This window comes from Cebus imitator, unplaced genomic scaffold (genome assembly GCF_001604975.1).
Source record: "Cebus imitator isolate Cc_AM_T3 unplaced genomic scaffold, Cebus_imitator-1.0 Scaffold272, whole genome shotgun sequence".
Taxonomy (NCBI): Eukaryota; Metazoa; Chordata; class Mammalia; order Primates; family Cebidae; genus Cebus; species Cebus imitator.
In genome coordinates, this window is record NW_016107587.1 from 2,395,942 (window position 1) to 2,410,726 (window position 14,785).

Sequence of the window (14,785 nt, forward strand, 5' to 3'; positions counted from 1 at the left end):
ATGGAGAAAGCACGTGTGTTAGACAGACTTCCTTCAGGTGTGAGTTACAGCACCAACGGCTGAGAGTTTCACGTTAATGAATCCACAGTATTTATTAAATTAGGTGTCTTGAAATACACATACAAAATTATACCTACCTACATGCATATATATATTAAATATATATATATATATAGTTATTTTTTGAGACAGGGTCTCTCTCTGTTGCCCAGGCTGGAGTGCTGTGGCATGATCTCGGTTCACTGAAACCTCTGCCTCCCGGGTTCAAGTGATTCTCATGCCTCAGCCTCCTGAGTAGCTAGGACTACAGGCAGGCACCACCACTCCTGGCTAAGTTTTACATTTTTAGTAGAGACGGGGTTTCACCATGTTGGCCAGGCTGGTCTCAAATTTCTGACCTCAGGTGATCCCCCCCGCCTTGGCCTCCCAAAGTGCTGAGATTACAGGTGTGAGCCAGGGCGCCCGGCCGAGGTTACATGTTGATGGGTTGATGAAAATGCTGTGACTAGAGCTCGCAGGACCCGAACCCTGTATTTCTCCTAGAGACAGAAGCTCAGTGTTGGTCAAATTAGTGTTGGCAGTGACTTTATAGAACATGACTACCTCCGAAAATGAGAATCAACTGTAATTGATTAGGTATTGATTCGGGGTCCATATTAGGTCAGTGCCATTGTGAGGTTGTCACTTAATGATTCTTTCCCTGACTTCACTATCTGAGAGAACAGATCCCAGCCCACTTTCTGGCTGCCTTCTGTGAACCTATGACAGGCAATTCTCCTGCATACCAGAGAGGCAGGGAGAAGAAAGGCAAGCGGGGAGGAATCGGGGCAGAGGGCTAACTAGTCTTGGCTCTGGAGTTCTAGGGAGGTAGGAAAGTCGATGGTCCCTCATGGTGGAGTGAAAGCTAAGGCAGACCTGACCTGTGTCCTAGCGCTCCCCTCACTGCACATGGCCTCAGGTGGCTAAGCCTGGTCCTGGTCCTGAGTTTGAACTAGATGAAGTAACAGCCTGACAATGGGGCTGTGTTACTATGGACCCTAGCCAATGCCTAATAAATTACAGTTGATTCTCGTTATTGGAGATAGTTGTGTTCAATAAAGTTGCTGCCAGCACTGAGCTTCTGTCTCTAGGAGAAATACAGGGTTAGGGGTCCTGCGAGCTCTAGTCACCGCATTTTCATCAACATGTAACCTCGGCCAGGTGCAGTGGCTTATGCCTGTTTGAAAGTGGCAATGATCAGGGTTCCTTGCTCAGCAGGCTGCTGTAAGGATGGAGAGAGAATACAAGCACATCATGTTGCATTGTGTTGGGAAGAGAGTGGATGTGGAATAACCGAATGACCTGCTGTGACAATGATTGCTATTGGTATTAACACAGGGACAATGAGGGGGGTGATTGCTGCTTGCATGTCACTTGCTATGCATTTTCCTTTGCATCTAGGCAGAACTTGTCATTTAAAGGGATCAGAATGTACAGGTGATTATTGAACTGAAATATCAGTTAACTTGTGGAACCCTGAACTTTTCACTTTAGCATTCCATTGTGTCTGAAGAGAGCTGAAAGTAGCCACCTGTCTTTGACATACCATCCCACCCTGTCTTTGGGTTCTCTCCAGGATCTGGGGTTCCCTGTTCTGTTTTTACATAATGTACATCCACAATGAGCCATTGAAATTTCCCATTTGGGGTCCCTCAGAGTGTAAGAAAGCTTAAACATACTTATAAATAATCAGAGCACAGAAAGCCTCTGGACACTGCCCTAGCTGCCTTGCAGAAACTTGATGAGTTTTGGTGACTGCCTCGCACAAGGCTCTCAAAAACCTCAGTGTTTGCAGCAGTAACAAATCAATTTTTGGGCTCACATTTCATTGGTTTCTGCAGTATCTTATTAAACTCCAGAATTACAATAACCGGTACAACTGGCATATGCAGGGTTGGGAGCAGACACAGTGGTTGTTTGGTGAGCTTTTATATTGACAGAAGAAACAGTGCAGGACCACAGAGCCCTGCCTCATGGCTCCAGGCATGCGGTGGACATGCAGAGCCCAGCTCCTCAGTGGTAATAATGATGTTGCTGGACAGGGGCGGTGAGGAAGGGCCTGCGCCCCTGCAGTCTTCATCAAGTTCCCACTTTTACACTGTTAGGAGTCTTGGCGGACTGAACCCCTCAGTGGGAGCAGGAACAGCCAGTTCTCCAGCGTTGCATTGTGGAGCCCAGCTGGCTGGCTCAGGCCATGCATTCCATATTGTCTCACGGAATGAACAGTGAGACAGCAGATTCATGGTTGGTGGGTAGCCTGTAGAGGTGGTTTTTGAGTGACTTCATTTGTTTGGTTCTTGGAGGGGGAGACGCAGCTTCATTCCAGCCAGTAAGCAGAAAAGACTCACGTGTGAACGTGGCTTTGCTCAGCCTGCTCAGTTTCCAGTGTACTCATTCCTCGGCATACAGCACTCAATGCCCACCTGTGTCCCCTCATCTCACCGTAAGCTTCCCGAAGGTGGGAATATGCTCTTTCCCATTTTTTTCAACTCCAGCATTTCCAGTGAGACTGGACACACATTAAGAGCTGGAAAATAAATTTTGAAGTTAATTGTTCAGCAAATTAATTTTCTCATGGAGGTGTCTGTGGATTTGTGATATTAAGTTATAGGATGCACCTAAAACCTCTGTGGTTTAGAGAACATCCTCGTTCAGCTTTATTGGAAGTTACTAGGTGGAGGAAGGGCTGAAAGTAGTTGGGTATCTCGTGTTTCAATGTTCCTGCTCTTCCTCCTCCTTCAGTATTTTGGCATGCCCATCAAATTGTCCATCTTCCTAATTACATTAACCAGTTTTACTTTTCTCCCACTGCCTCTCCCTTTTATTGAACATACATTCAGGAGGAGGAAGCAACCTTTCCACGTGCGGCTAGGGGCCATTCCGGCCCCACACCTGTGCCACTCCTTGCTCTGTTGCCGCTGTTCACGTTCCGCTTGGCTTCCTGCCAGGAGAGGGTGAAGTGACGGGAACACCAGGCAGTGGGTGAGCATCCCTAGGCCATCTGCCCATCCTGGGAGCCAAGGGTGCTCCTGACAGCAGTATTTCCCAAACATCGCCAGGCATTTCAGAGCTTTGAGATGGCATTTAGTCAGCTCAAGCTGCAAGACAAGGCACCACCACTGGGCAGCTACAGCAGTGGGTGGTTATCACCCGCGGTCCTGGAGGCTGGAAGGCTGAGATCAGGGTGTCTGCAGGGTTGGATTCTCCTGAGGCCTTTCTCATTGGCTTGTAGGTGGCCGTTTTCTCCCTGCATCCTCACATGACCATCCTTCTGTGTGTATCTGTGTCCTAATCTCCTCTTCTTATAAAGACACCACTCATATTGGATTAGGGCCATCCTAATGGGTGTCATTTTAACTTAATCACTTCTTTAAAGACCCTGCTTTCAAACTGTCACCCTCTGAGGTCCTGGGCACTAAGGACTTCAATATATGGATGTTTGTGGGAATGCATCTCAGCCACTAACAGATGGTACCTGGCACTGTCAGTCTCCAGTGGGGAGGAGGACGGCGCTGCCTTTGGCAGATAGGGGGGTAACAAATCATAACCTTGAAGTTATGGTCTTGATAATGGAATAGACGAGCCTTCTCTTCCACTGCCCTGCCCCTCCCTCATTAATCATTCAGTTTATAAATGTTTATGTCCTGGGGACCTCTCATGTGCCAGGCACTGGGCCTGTGCGGGGATGTGGAGGCCTGCCGTGGTTCTTTTGCAGGGGAGTTTACATTTTAGGACACCCTAGTGGTGTAGTCCACCTGGGGCCTGAGTCTGTCCTGGGTGGGGACGGGGGTGCTTGCAGAGAGGGTTGGAGGTGCTGTCTTCTCCTCTGCTCTGTTCTCTGGGACATTGGTTTCATAACTATCCAGACACTTCAAGTCCCTTTACAGGACAGTTTCTTTTTTGGAAAGGGGATGAAATATGTGTAAATAGAAAAAGATGAAATGGGTTTCACGTTTTGTGTGTTTCCTCTTCTCTGGGGTGATGCGTGTGGTCCTGGAAGTCACAGAACTTTCTAGAGGAAGTCCTAGCAATGTGGACCCCAAAGCACATTGCTTCTCTGGGTGTTTATCCTGAGGCAGCCACTGAGAATGTTAACATTTTAAACTATAGAGTGTTTCTCATAGCGTCCTTTGTGAGAGTGGAAAATTAGAGACCAAAAAACATGCTGTTAACGGGAGATTATGTTCCAGCCCGACAACTGGGTACCATGCCTCTGTTAAGAATTGCGATGCAGAAGAAAATACAGTGATATGGACATAGAGCACCATTTGGCATTTAAATAAGTGTGGGTAGAAGAAGTCAGTAGGGGTCCATCCTATTTGGCTAGTGTTGGTTATATTGGGGTATGGGAGGGAGGGAGAGGCAGATTCTGTCTGCTTCTTTTTGTATATATCTACTTTCTGAATTATCTATAACAAAGTAACTTTTATCATAAAAATGAAAGTAAGTGGTACTCATTATTTAAAAAGCAGGTTCTCAGAGCTAGCTTCCTAAGGGCAGTGGGGCCCTGCTCTTCAGCCACGGGCATCTGGAGCCTGCATGCCTGGGGTTTAACTCCTGAGCTGCAAGCCTGCACCTGCAGGAGGGGACAGTGGAGCGGGGGACTGCTTGTTCCTCATGCAGAAGGCTTTGTCTGTGGTCAGCTTCTGGTCATAGGAGATGGCTTGAGCAACCCCGTTTTTCATAGCGCATCCCAATGCAGACTGATTTTATTTCAACTCGTTTTATATTGCATTCTATTTTATTATCATTTTCAAATCCAATTTGTACAGAACATCTGATCTCCCTGAGATAAAAAGGAGGGGAAAAAAAAGATTGGGGCATCCAGGAGGCACAGCCGTTCTAAACATGAGCCTCTGACTCATGAGGCACTTCCAGATGGAAGCCTCAGAGGTTAGAGGACACATCTGTCCCCGTGCTTAAAAGGGAAGTGGATGCCCTGTGCTCAGCTAGTGAAGCTGCCCTTTGGCAGAGCCCCAGGTGACCGTCCCATGGCGTGTGTGTGGGAGTGGGGAGGAGCCGTGGGCCCTGGTCTAGAGCACTGATCCTGGGCACATGTGGCTTCTCGGACAGGTCAGATACCAAGGACATTATTTCCACACCTGTAGAAGGTGAGCATGTCAGTGAGGAATGGGGTAAGATCGCCCGTGTTGCTGTGTAGTGTAAACGTCGTGTATGTGGCATCTTGACATGATTTTGGAATGAGACACATTGTCTCAGTAGGTTTTAGGGTTAGTCTGAGCTGACATACTTCCTTTTTTTTGGTACCTCACACTATATCCTCTTCTCCGAGTCTCCTGATAGGCTCTTTTCCATTGTCAGAGGACAAGAGTCACATTCCAGGCTCCCCGGGCACAAAGGCAAGTACTACTCCCTACTCCTCACATTCTGAATGGATGCCTCTTGGCCTTGGTTGACCGCCCCTGTAGCAATAATGTAACATACTAGTGCAAGCTGGCATGCATTGAGCATGTGTGGTGTATTAAGCACTTTGCTTGCTTATCTCACCTGACCTTCCCAGAACTCTGCATTACGTGCCATTTCCACTCCCATTCCCCAGGTAGGGAATCTGAGGCTTCTAGAGGACCAATATCGGGGATGCCGGTGAATGCTTAATAGAGGCTTTCCAGGTGAAGCTTGGTCGGCAGTGTTTGCTGATTTCCTTGGTATAAATTCTCCCTCCATTGCTGATTTCAGTCTCCTACCTGATGTCTGGGAATTGCACCCTGGGCTCCTGGAGCCTGCCGGAGCCACTAACAGATGAGGTCCAGGTCAGCAGGTGCCTGCTCTTGGGCCTGACATTTCTACCTACCTGGTCCACTGCCCAGTGCCCCTTAAAAATCTTGCTGCTGCTACCACTAAACCCTGTTAAAAACAATTGGAATTGTGTCACTCCCGTATGCAGAAACTTCTGAAGGATGACTTGCACCGACATGAATTCACACCTGGAGTTTGGGCTCCGTGAGCCAGGCTTGCGCCTCTTTCTCATGCATCCTGTGAGCGTGGCATGTCACTTCTGGCTGCCCACTCACCACACACAGTTGCCTCCTTCATTGCTCTGCCCAGACTCTGTCCTCTGAAGGAATTCTTGCCTCCTGCCCCTCCTCTGCCCCAAGCGCCCACTTTGTATCACATGTTTTCCAGCTCTCCTGGCCTATCCCAAGAGCTGCCCCAGTGGATCCGCAAAGCGGCCGCTGTTTCTAGAGCTGGAGATGAGCTCTTCCTCTCCCAGGTGCTGCCGCCCATCACTGCCACCTCCAGCGCTGCCTTCTCTCTCCTTTATGAGTTTTAAATGTGTACTTGGTCGGCACCTCCGGACAGGATTCTCATCCATCCAGTTTTCAGTCCATCCTGGTCTTTCCTCTCTGTCACCCTTGCATTCTCCCTGCCGTGCCTGAAATGGGCTAGCCCTCCTGCAAATGCTTGTTTGCATTCCTGGATATGGAAGGGAAGCAGGGCTGCTCGGAGCCCTTTCTCCTTGTCCTTTCCCGGGCCGTCCATGTGAATCTGATTATTCCAGGCTAAGTTCCAGGTTAAGGCTGCTCTGTCACTGTCGGTGCAGTTCATTCACTCTTCATTCTAAAGCAAAAGCCCTACTGTGCCCCTCTGGGGGTGGAGGCAGATGTGGTCCTGGCCTGTGTTGGGGTCATCCTCTCAGCATTCTCTGGACAGCCCCTGTGCCCATGAGAGCCAGCCAGGCTGGGGTGCCTCAGACCCTTCCCTCAGCCTTGCAAGCGCTGAGCTATGGAACCAGCTGGCTGCAGGGCCAGGGACCTATCTCTGTGGTCCATGATGGCCAGCATCTGTGGGTCTGTCCCCCCACCCCCAGCCCCGACATGCCATGTGGACAGGACCAGGTGTCTGTATGGTAGGAGTTCGGTGGGACTGTCCATGGGATGCCTGTGCTCTGCCCTGTGGGGCTGGTTTCCAGGCTCTCTGCAGGGGGGTCTGGGCGAGCGTGGGTGGGACAGCTAACAGGACAGAACGTGGCCCTACAGTGCACCCTGCAGAGTGGACTCAGCACATGTAACCACCACCAGCCCCTCTGCCCACCTGCTGCAGAGCGCTTTCAGACTCCCAGGATGACTGACATTAACACGGGCTCATTAATAATGTTGTCACCTCCTAGAGAAGGCGGTTCCCTCCCAGGCAGCCCTTGCTGACTTGCTCACCTATGGGTGGGAGCCCCTTGCCTGGCTCTGCCTGGGTGGCTGCTGCCTGCATTTGAGGACAGTGCCGTTGAGGGTGCTTTGGGAGAGCTGACTCTTCAGGGCTCGGCTTGTTTTCTGTCACCATGAAGTAAGGAATAAACTGGCCTGTCGTCAGGGCGCCACACCCTGCCCAGCTGTTGCCCCCCAGAGCAGGCTCCTCCCCATGGCCTTTCCTCCATTGTAAAATGTATGAGTTGGACTGGAAATGAAAAATGTAACCTCTCTCCCCCAGGGCTGATGATGAGGGTTGCTGGCTTGCTCTTGGTGGCTTTCGGCATCTTCTTAGTCCCCATGGAGACCCTGGGAGGCTGGTGGTGTTGTTAGCTTGTTTCATGGAGGTGGAAACCGACGCTCAGAGGACTTCAAGTCCTGTTTAGTGTCTTCGGGTCTGATGACTGTGGCCAGTACAGGGACAGGTGGTCCTATTTTGAACCCCCGCCGTCACTGCTCTGCCTGCCCCTGCCAAATGGTGGGCAGGTGGCAGGAAGCACAGGCCGCCCTGTGGAGCTGAGCCTGGTCTGAGCATGCACCCCCGGCTGGTTATAAACTGTCCCCCCAACTTTGTGTTCAGCCTGGAAGGAGACACCACGTGGTTTCCAGTGGAACAGGCACCCCCAGACCACCCTGCCCACTGATAGGGTTATGCTGGGGGCCCAGTGAGCCCCTCCCCACCTCCCCTCCCTGTGCTGCACTTTTCTATGTGAAGAAATGTTTTCGTTATGAAATAATTGATAAAAATAAAAGAATGTAAGTGCATGTAAAATACCATTATAAAAAAGCATACACCGATGTCCCTGTCAGTTTAAGGGACGTGACTGACTGTGTAGTCATGAGATCAGTGAGATCCGTTTAAACAGCTGCCCGGGTGGGTCTGACAGCTGGGGACATGACGTAGCCGGGCTGGCTGCCCTTCCTCTCGGCTCTGAGTGCTAAGTGAAGAATGAAACCCACCTCGGGCGGGTCGGGGACCTTTGAAGTCCTGGTGTCACCAAGATCTGCCATGTAGCCAGCCTGCATCTCCTGTTTTGTAACTCAGAACCAGCACAGAGATTTCACTGCATACCTTTCCTTCTCTCTGGCTCGGCCAACCTGTCTTTAACCCTGCTTTTGTGCTCGTTTCTTGGTTTGGTTTTTATTTTAAAAAGTTTATTTGATTATGTTGAATTCATTTGATGAGTCATCTCAAATCCTATTTGGAACGAAGTGGAGCCAAAATGAACCAAGGAAGGAAGTGGTAGAGGAGAGGGTGGGGGTGAGGGGAGGAAGGAAAGAGGGAGGGAGGAAGGCTGGTGGGCATCAGGCATCTTTTATCTCGGAAACAGAGGTGAGGAGCCTGCCCTCCCAGCAACTCGAAGTAGGTTTTGTTTTTCCTGGGGGACCTTTCGAGAAGCCACTTCTGTGCCCTCCATGTCTGCACCCCTTTGGGGGCGGTTCTCCCTAGAGGCTGGTCCCCAGGAAGGCACAGCTGCTCAGCTTCCTGGTCAGCAGGCTCTCCCAGAGAGCGCTGTTCTTGTTCCTGTCCCACAGGCCCTTGGCAGGCTGGCCCTCAGCCCAGGGCAGACATTGTCCTGTGAGCTCCGTGCCTGTGTGCTCACTGTGGGGCTGGGTGCACCTGCCCGCTGCTGCTGGCTGTGGTCCTGGGGACTCCCACACTCACAGGGGCTCTTCCACCTGCTGGCCTCCTTTATGCCCAGAGCTGCTGAGACATTAGCATGAAGAAGGGTGTACCTGACCAAAGCAGGGGAAGGAGCCAAACATAGGAGGAGCTGCTTCTGGAAGGGAGAAGCAGCCCTGGCCGGTGGCCCCTGCCAGGCCCAGCGCAGTAAGTTCCCAACTCCCCATGTGCCGCCTCTCGGCCGGGCTGGCGCTGGGCACTTTCTGTCCCTGGCCGCCCTCCTCTGTGGGCTCCGGTACTGGCTGCTTTGCAGTGAAGGGGCATTCCAAGTTGTATTTCCCCTTTCACCTCAGTGCTGCAGATATTCGGTGGAAACGGGTCCTGAGGACTGTCCGCCCACCTGCTTTTTCTTGGGAAATTTATTTGTGGGAAGAGCAGAGGGGAGCTTCCAACTTCTTTGGAAATATTCTTGTCGCTGTGTCCTCCCCGACCATTGCTTACCTCTCCTTCTGCTGGTCTTTCTGAGCTGCTCCCTTCCATATGTTCCCAGAGCAGCCCGAGCTCCCGGCCTGGGAGGCAGGGTCCCGTGACTATTTGGTTACAAATAAACAGAGATATAATCTTAGTCTGTTGTTTCTCTTAGTTGAACATGAAGGCAAAATGACAAGATGACTGTATTTTATACAATTTATACAAAATACTCCGTGGGGTGTATTTTATCTGGCAGTTCCTAATGATTGCTGCTTAAGCATTAAGCAGAAAATCAAGTTGGGCAATCCCGATAATGAATTGGTTCCTGGTATTCTTGTTCTGGAAGGGAAAAAAGTGTCCATTAATGGTGTGTGGCTTTGGGAAAATTACTTACCCTCTTTGAGCCTTGTTTTTCCTACTGTTAAATGGGCATTTTGGTCACAGCTGGTTTTGGGGCCTATGGGGAACCCCCATAACTTGTGGATAAATGTATTTCCAGTGCCTCACACAAGCCTGACACAGAAATAAGATGATAGAATAAGTAGCTAACATTTATTTGGCACTTACTACTGGCAGGCACTGGTTTTTTTTGGAGACAGAATCTCACTCTGTCACCCAGGCTGGATTCCTGTGGCGTGATCTCTTGGCTCACTGCAAACTCCACCTCCTGGGTTCAAGGGATTCTCCTGCCTCAGTCACCCTAGTAGCTGGGATTACAGGCACCTGCCACCATGCCTAGCTAATTTTTGTATTTTTAGTAGAGGCAGGATTTCACCATGTTGGCCAGGATGGTTTTGAACTCCTGACCTCAGGTGACCTGCCCTCCTCCACCTCCCAAAGTGCTGGGATTACAGGTGTGAGCCACTGCGCCCGGTCCCAGGCACTGTTCTAAGCCCTATGTATATGTTTCCATATTTAATCCTGCCAAAAATGCTGTTTTTATCTCCCTTTTCCAGATGAGGTAACCGAGTCACACAGAGGGCAAGTACATTTCCAAGGTCAGACGGTGTATGCGAACAGTAGAGTTGACCACCTAGCCAGACATTTGTATTCCAAAGAGTGTGCACTGAACCCCCGAATCGTACGTGCTGGGTGGTGGAGGAATCAATGAAGGATGAACAAATGAATACCTTTAAATTTGCCAACTCAATGTTGCTCAGGTTGTTGCCTTTGAGAACAATTTTACATTTGCTTCTTCTCCATTTTCCTGGTGAAACAAAAGCAGAATGTGCAGAGGTGTCTCAGCCAACCCATTTAATTGTCCCTATCCCACACATAGCCGGGCCGCTGTGATCCGTGTCTTACGTCACCAGGCCCTGCACAGTCCTGCCTCCTTGCAGATTAGTTCCGTTTAAAAGGCTTTTGTTCCTTTTTATTTACTTATTTATTTGAGACAGAGTCTCGCTCTATTGCCCAGGCTGGAATGCAGTGGCACCATCTTGGCTCACTGCAACCTCCGTCTCCTGGGTTCAAGCAATTCTCTTGGCTCAGCCTCCCCAGCAGCTGGGACTACAGGCACACGCCACCACGCCCGGCTAATTTTTTTGTGTTTTTAGTAGAGTTGAGGTTGCACCATGTTGGCTGGGCTGGTCTCGAACTCCTGGTCTCAAGTGATCCGCCTGCCTCCACCTCCTAAAGTGTTGGGATTACAGGCGTGAGCCACTGCTCCTGGCCTTTTGCTCCTTTTTACAGAGCTGTTTGCAGTGCTAGTTTTCAGGGCTGGTCAGGCAGCTAGGAACAGTGCACAGGCCCTGGGGACACCCGGGGAAGCTGGTATTCTCACTGCAGACTTTGGCCTTGCTGGTTTTTTTTTTTTTTTTTTTTTGACACAGAGTCTCACTCTGTCACCCAGGCTGAAGTGCAGTGGCGTCATCTCGGCTCACTGCAGCCTTCGTCTCCCGGGTCCAAGCGATTCTCCTGCCTCAGCCTCCCAAGTAGTTGGAGTTACAGGTGCCTGCCACCACGGCTGACTAATTTTTATATTTTTAGTAGAGATAGGGTTTCACCATGTTGGCCAGGATGGTCCCGGCCTCCTGGTGATCCACCCGCCTTTGGCCTCCCAAAGTGCTGGGATTACAGGTGTGAGCCACCGTGCCTGGCCCTTGCTGGGATTTCTAACACGACATGCATAAAAGGGCTCTCTTTTTTTCCTTTTCACCAAAAGCCAGTGAGGACAATGAGAGGCAAGAAGCGGGGTGCCATGTTTAACCTACCCTGGCTCAGGGATCCTGGCACTGCCCTGCACCTTTCTTAGCTCCTGGATAAGCAGCAGCAAGGGTCCGTGTTAGTCACTGCTTTGGCCAACCTGGGCTGTAGCTAGAGGCCTGACAGAGAGTGGAGGTCTGCTTTCTGCTGGTGGACAGGGCCCCCCTGGGAAGAGGGATGGTCACCTCTGCTCCTTGGGAGGCAGAGATGCTAATGAGACTGCTTCTTAAAGGGTAGTCTTGGGAATTACATGAGAAAGGACTTAAAGAATATGCATTGCCGTTTTCAGTACTTAAGTGGGCACAGGATACTGAGTTCAGCTCAGTGGGTGAGACAAATCCATAGTTTACAGTCACATCTATCCAAGCCACACTGGGAGCCTTTACCGAGCTCTCTCAAGCTGATACTTAACCACATTGCTATTCTGTGGGCACCATCTTCCTAAATAGGCCCCATTTATTTCATGTTATAACCTTGCGAAGGAGCAGATGCCACTGCTTTTCATCTTATTCTTCTATTAGGTAAGTCTGTGAAAGTTGATGGGGTACATTTATTTTTGTTAACTCACAACGAAAGCTAACTAGCTGTCTGCCTCTTCAGGTGGCCAGATGACTCTGTAGCCACTTTGGGGTTAGTGGTTTATTTGTTCCTTTCTTCATTCTCTAGACCGCTGTGCTAGGTTGCTGCTGTGTGCAGGGTGTGGTCTGAGGGGCTAGAGATGCCTCTGGAAGCTGGATGGCCAGAGCCTCTGCTGGGTCTGCATGGGAGGGGGCTGTGGAGCTCAGACAAGAATTCACAGTTGTTTTCCTGCAGTTGCCGTCAGCACAGTAAAGAAGACCAGGGCCGGGCGCTGTGGCTCACCACCTGTAATCCCAACACTTTGGGAGGCTGAGGTGGATGGGTCACCTGAGGTCAGGAGTTCAAGACCAGCCTGGCCAACATTCTGAAACCCCTTCTCTACTAAAAATACAAAAATTAGCCGGTTGTGGTGGTGGACACCTGTAATCCCACCTATTTGGGAGGCCGAGCCAGGAGAATCACCTGAACCTGAACCTAGGATGTGGAGGTTGAAGTGAGCCAAGATTACGCCACTGCGTGGGGAGACTCTGTCTCCCCCCCCCCACCAAAAAAAAAAGAGACCAAGGTAGAAAGGAACATATTAATGATGCCCTGACTCTGACTCAGGTGGGGTAGGGGGATCAGATGTTGCTTTGCTGGGGAGTTGCCATCTGAGCCACCCACTTGCGACATCACAGGACTTAACCAGGTGAAGCTGGGAAACATGAAAGGGGAGCATTCTAGGCTGTATGTGGTATGTGCAAAGACCCTGGGGCAGGTGGAAGCAGAGCAGGTAAGGTAGGGACAGGGAGTGAGGGAGCCATGAGGAGGCAGGGGCTGGCTCACCCAGGGCTCTGAGGACCAGGCTGAGGACCTGCCTTTCACCCATGGCAGTGGGACATCAGTGAAGGATGCTCCATGTGAAATGCTGCATTAGCATCAATTGCACAGCATAGGCTTGGTTTGCTACAGGTGAGCTCTTCTCTTCCTTCCACCTGCAGGATCTCTACCCGTGCCTGGTGCACGGTGCTGAATGCCGAGCAGCGACTTCCCTGGGCAGTGGGGATTCTGAGAGTTTCTGGATGCATTGGCAACATATAGTGCAAGGCCCAGGGACAATCTGCAGCGAGCAAGGCTGGATTGTTAGTCTCAGGCAGGCATTGGGCATTTTTGTCTTTATTCTATGAACAGCCTCGCAAGGGAGACATCATTGTCCCATTCAGCAGATGGGCTCACTGAGGCTCATGAATGCCCTGCACAAGGTTCTGCAGCTGGCAGGTGGTGGGACACATACCCAGGTCTGCCTGATACCAGATTTCACTACTATACTGTGAGGTTTTGGAAACTTTTGATTTGTTAGAACAAGCAGTCAAAGGACATAGGTTAAAAAAGAACCATATTCTGGCTGGGTATGGTGGCTCATGCCTGTAATCCCAGCACTGGGAGGCCGGTGAGGTCAGGAGTTCGAGACCAGCCTCGTCAACATGGTAAAACCCCGTCTCTACCAAAAATATAAAAATTAGCCAGGTGAGATGGTGGGTGCCTGTAATCCCAGCTACTTGGGAGACTGAGGCAGGAGAATCACTTGAACCCAGGAAGTGGTGGTTGCAGTGAGCTGAGATCATGCCACTGCATTCCAGCCTGGGTGACAGAGTGAGACTCTGTCTCAAAAAAAAAAAAAAAAAAAAAAAAGAACCAAATTCCCACTAGAGTTGGCTCTCATTGATTACAAGCTTGTCTCAAAATTAAGCTGCTTGTCAAGTAGGTGCTCCCAGATCCTCACCTATGGAGAGGAACATGCAACAAGCTGGGATGTCCCCCGACTGCTTCCCCTCACCCGCAGATGGGTGAGAGCAGAGGAGGCTGCTGGCTGTTGTGGTGAGTGTGCTTACTCCTGCCCAGGTGGTGGCCATGGTGCTGATGTGACAACCGAGGGAGCAGCTCCAGGGCTGGCTGCTCTGGAAATGTGCTTTGGCAGTAGCCTTGGGGAATCTCCAAGGCTGGCCCTTTCAGTCCCAGCAGTCCCTGGCCTCCTCTCCTCCTGCCAGGGCCCCGGCCTCCTGCTGTCCTCTCTGCCTTTATTAGCTGGATGTGCTTGGCTCTTCCCCGGGTCTGCTCCCAGATGTGCAGAGAGACTCTCTGAAGCTCAGGTCTTCCTTCTGATTATGCCTGCCCTCCTGAGCAAGGAGCTGCAGTTCAGTTCACAGTGGAAGGTGCCGTTCTCAGAGAGATACCAGAGCAAGCATCACAACATGTTCTCGAGCTGCCTGCTGCTCTTGGCAAATGGCACGTGGTGGGGTGGGGTGATGTGGGGTGGGATGTTGTGTTTTAGGGTGGGGTCTTTAGGGAGAAGGCATAAGAGGATGCGCTAGGATAGTGCACTGCAGGATGGTGCCCTGCAGGAGGGTCACTGCGTGACAAAGGACTGCCGGGTCACTGTGGGACCACATGCTGTAGGATCACTGTGAAAAGCAGATTTACCCTAGCGTGCCATGCATAGATAGCTAACCCCAAGGTGAGGTCGGGACAGGAGCTCTGTCCTGGAAAGAGGAGGAAGACAAGGCCAAGGTGAGCGGAGAACCTTTTCCAAGGCTGCAGGTGCCAAGTGGTGGACCCTAAACTTGGACCCAGACAGGCTGATGTGAAGCCCGTGTGCTTTGCCATACGGCTAGTCTGCTTTCTCCCA

At 50.8% G+C, this 14,785-nt stretch overlaps 1 protein-coding gene across 5 annotated transcripts in view; it reads left to right on the forward strand.

Annotated features, from left to right (window-relative positions):
- TNS3 (tensin 3) overlaps positions 1–14,785 on the forward strand; it is a 315,575-nt gene that overhangs the window by 129,858 nt on the left and 170,932 nt on the right. Inside the window, exon 1 of one of the 5 annotated variants that reach the window (XM_017500859.2) lies at positions 8,981–9,072. The exons of the other annotated variants lie outside the window; for them this stretch is intronic. The gene's annotated coding sequence lies outside the window, so the exon portion shown is untranslated. Of the gene's footprint in view, positions 1–8,980; positions 9,073–14,785 lie in introns of those variants that run through there. 5 annotated transcript variants of the gene reach the window in all.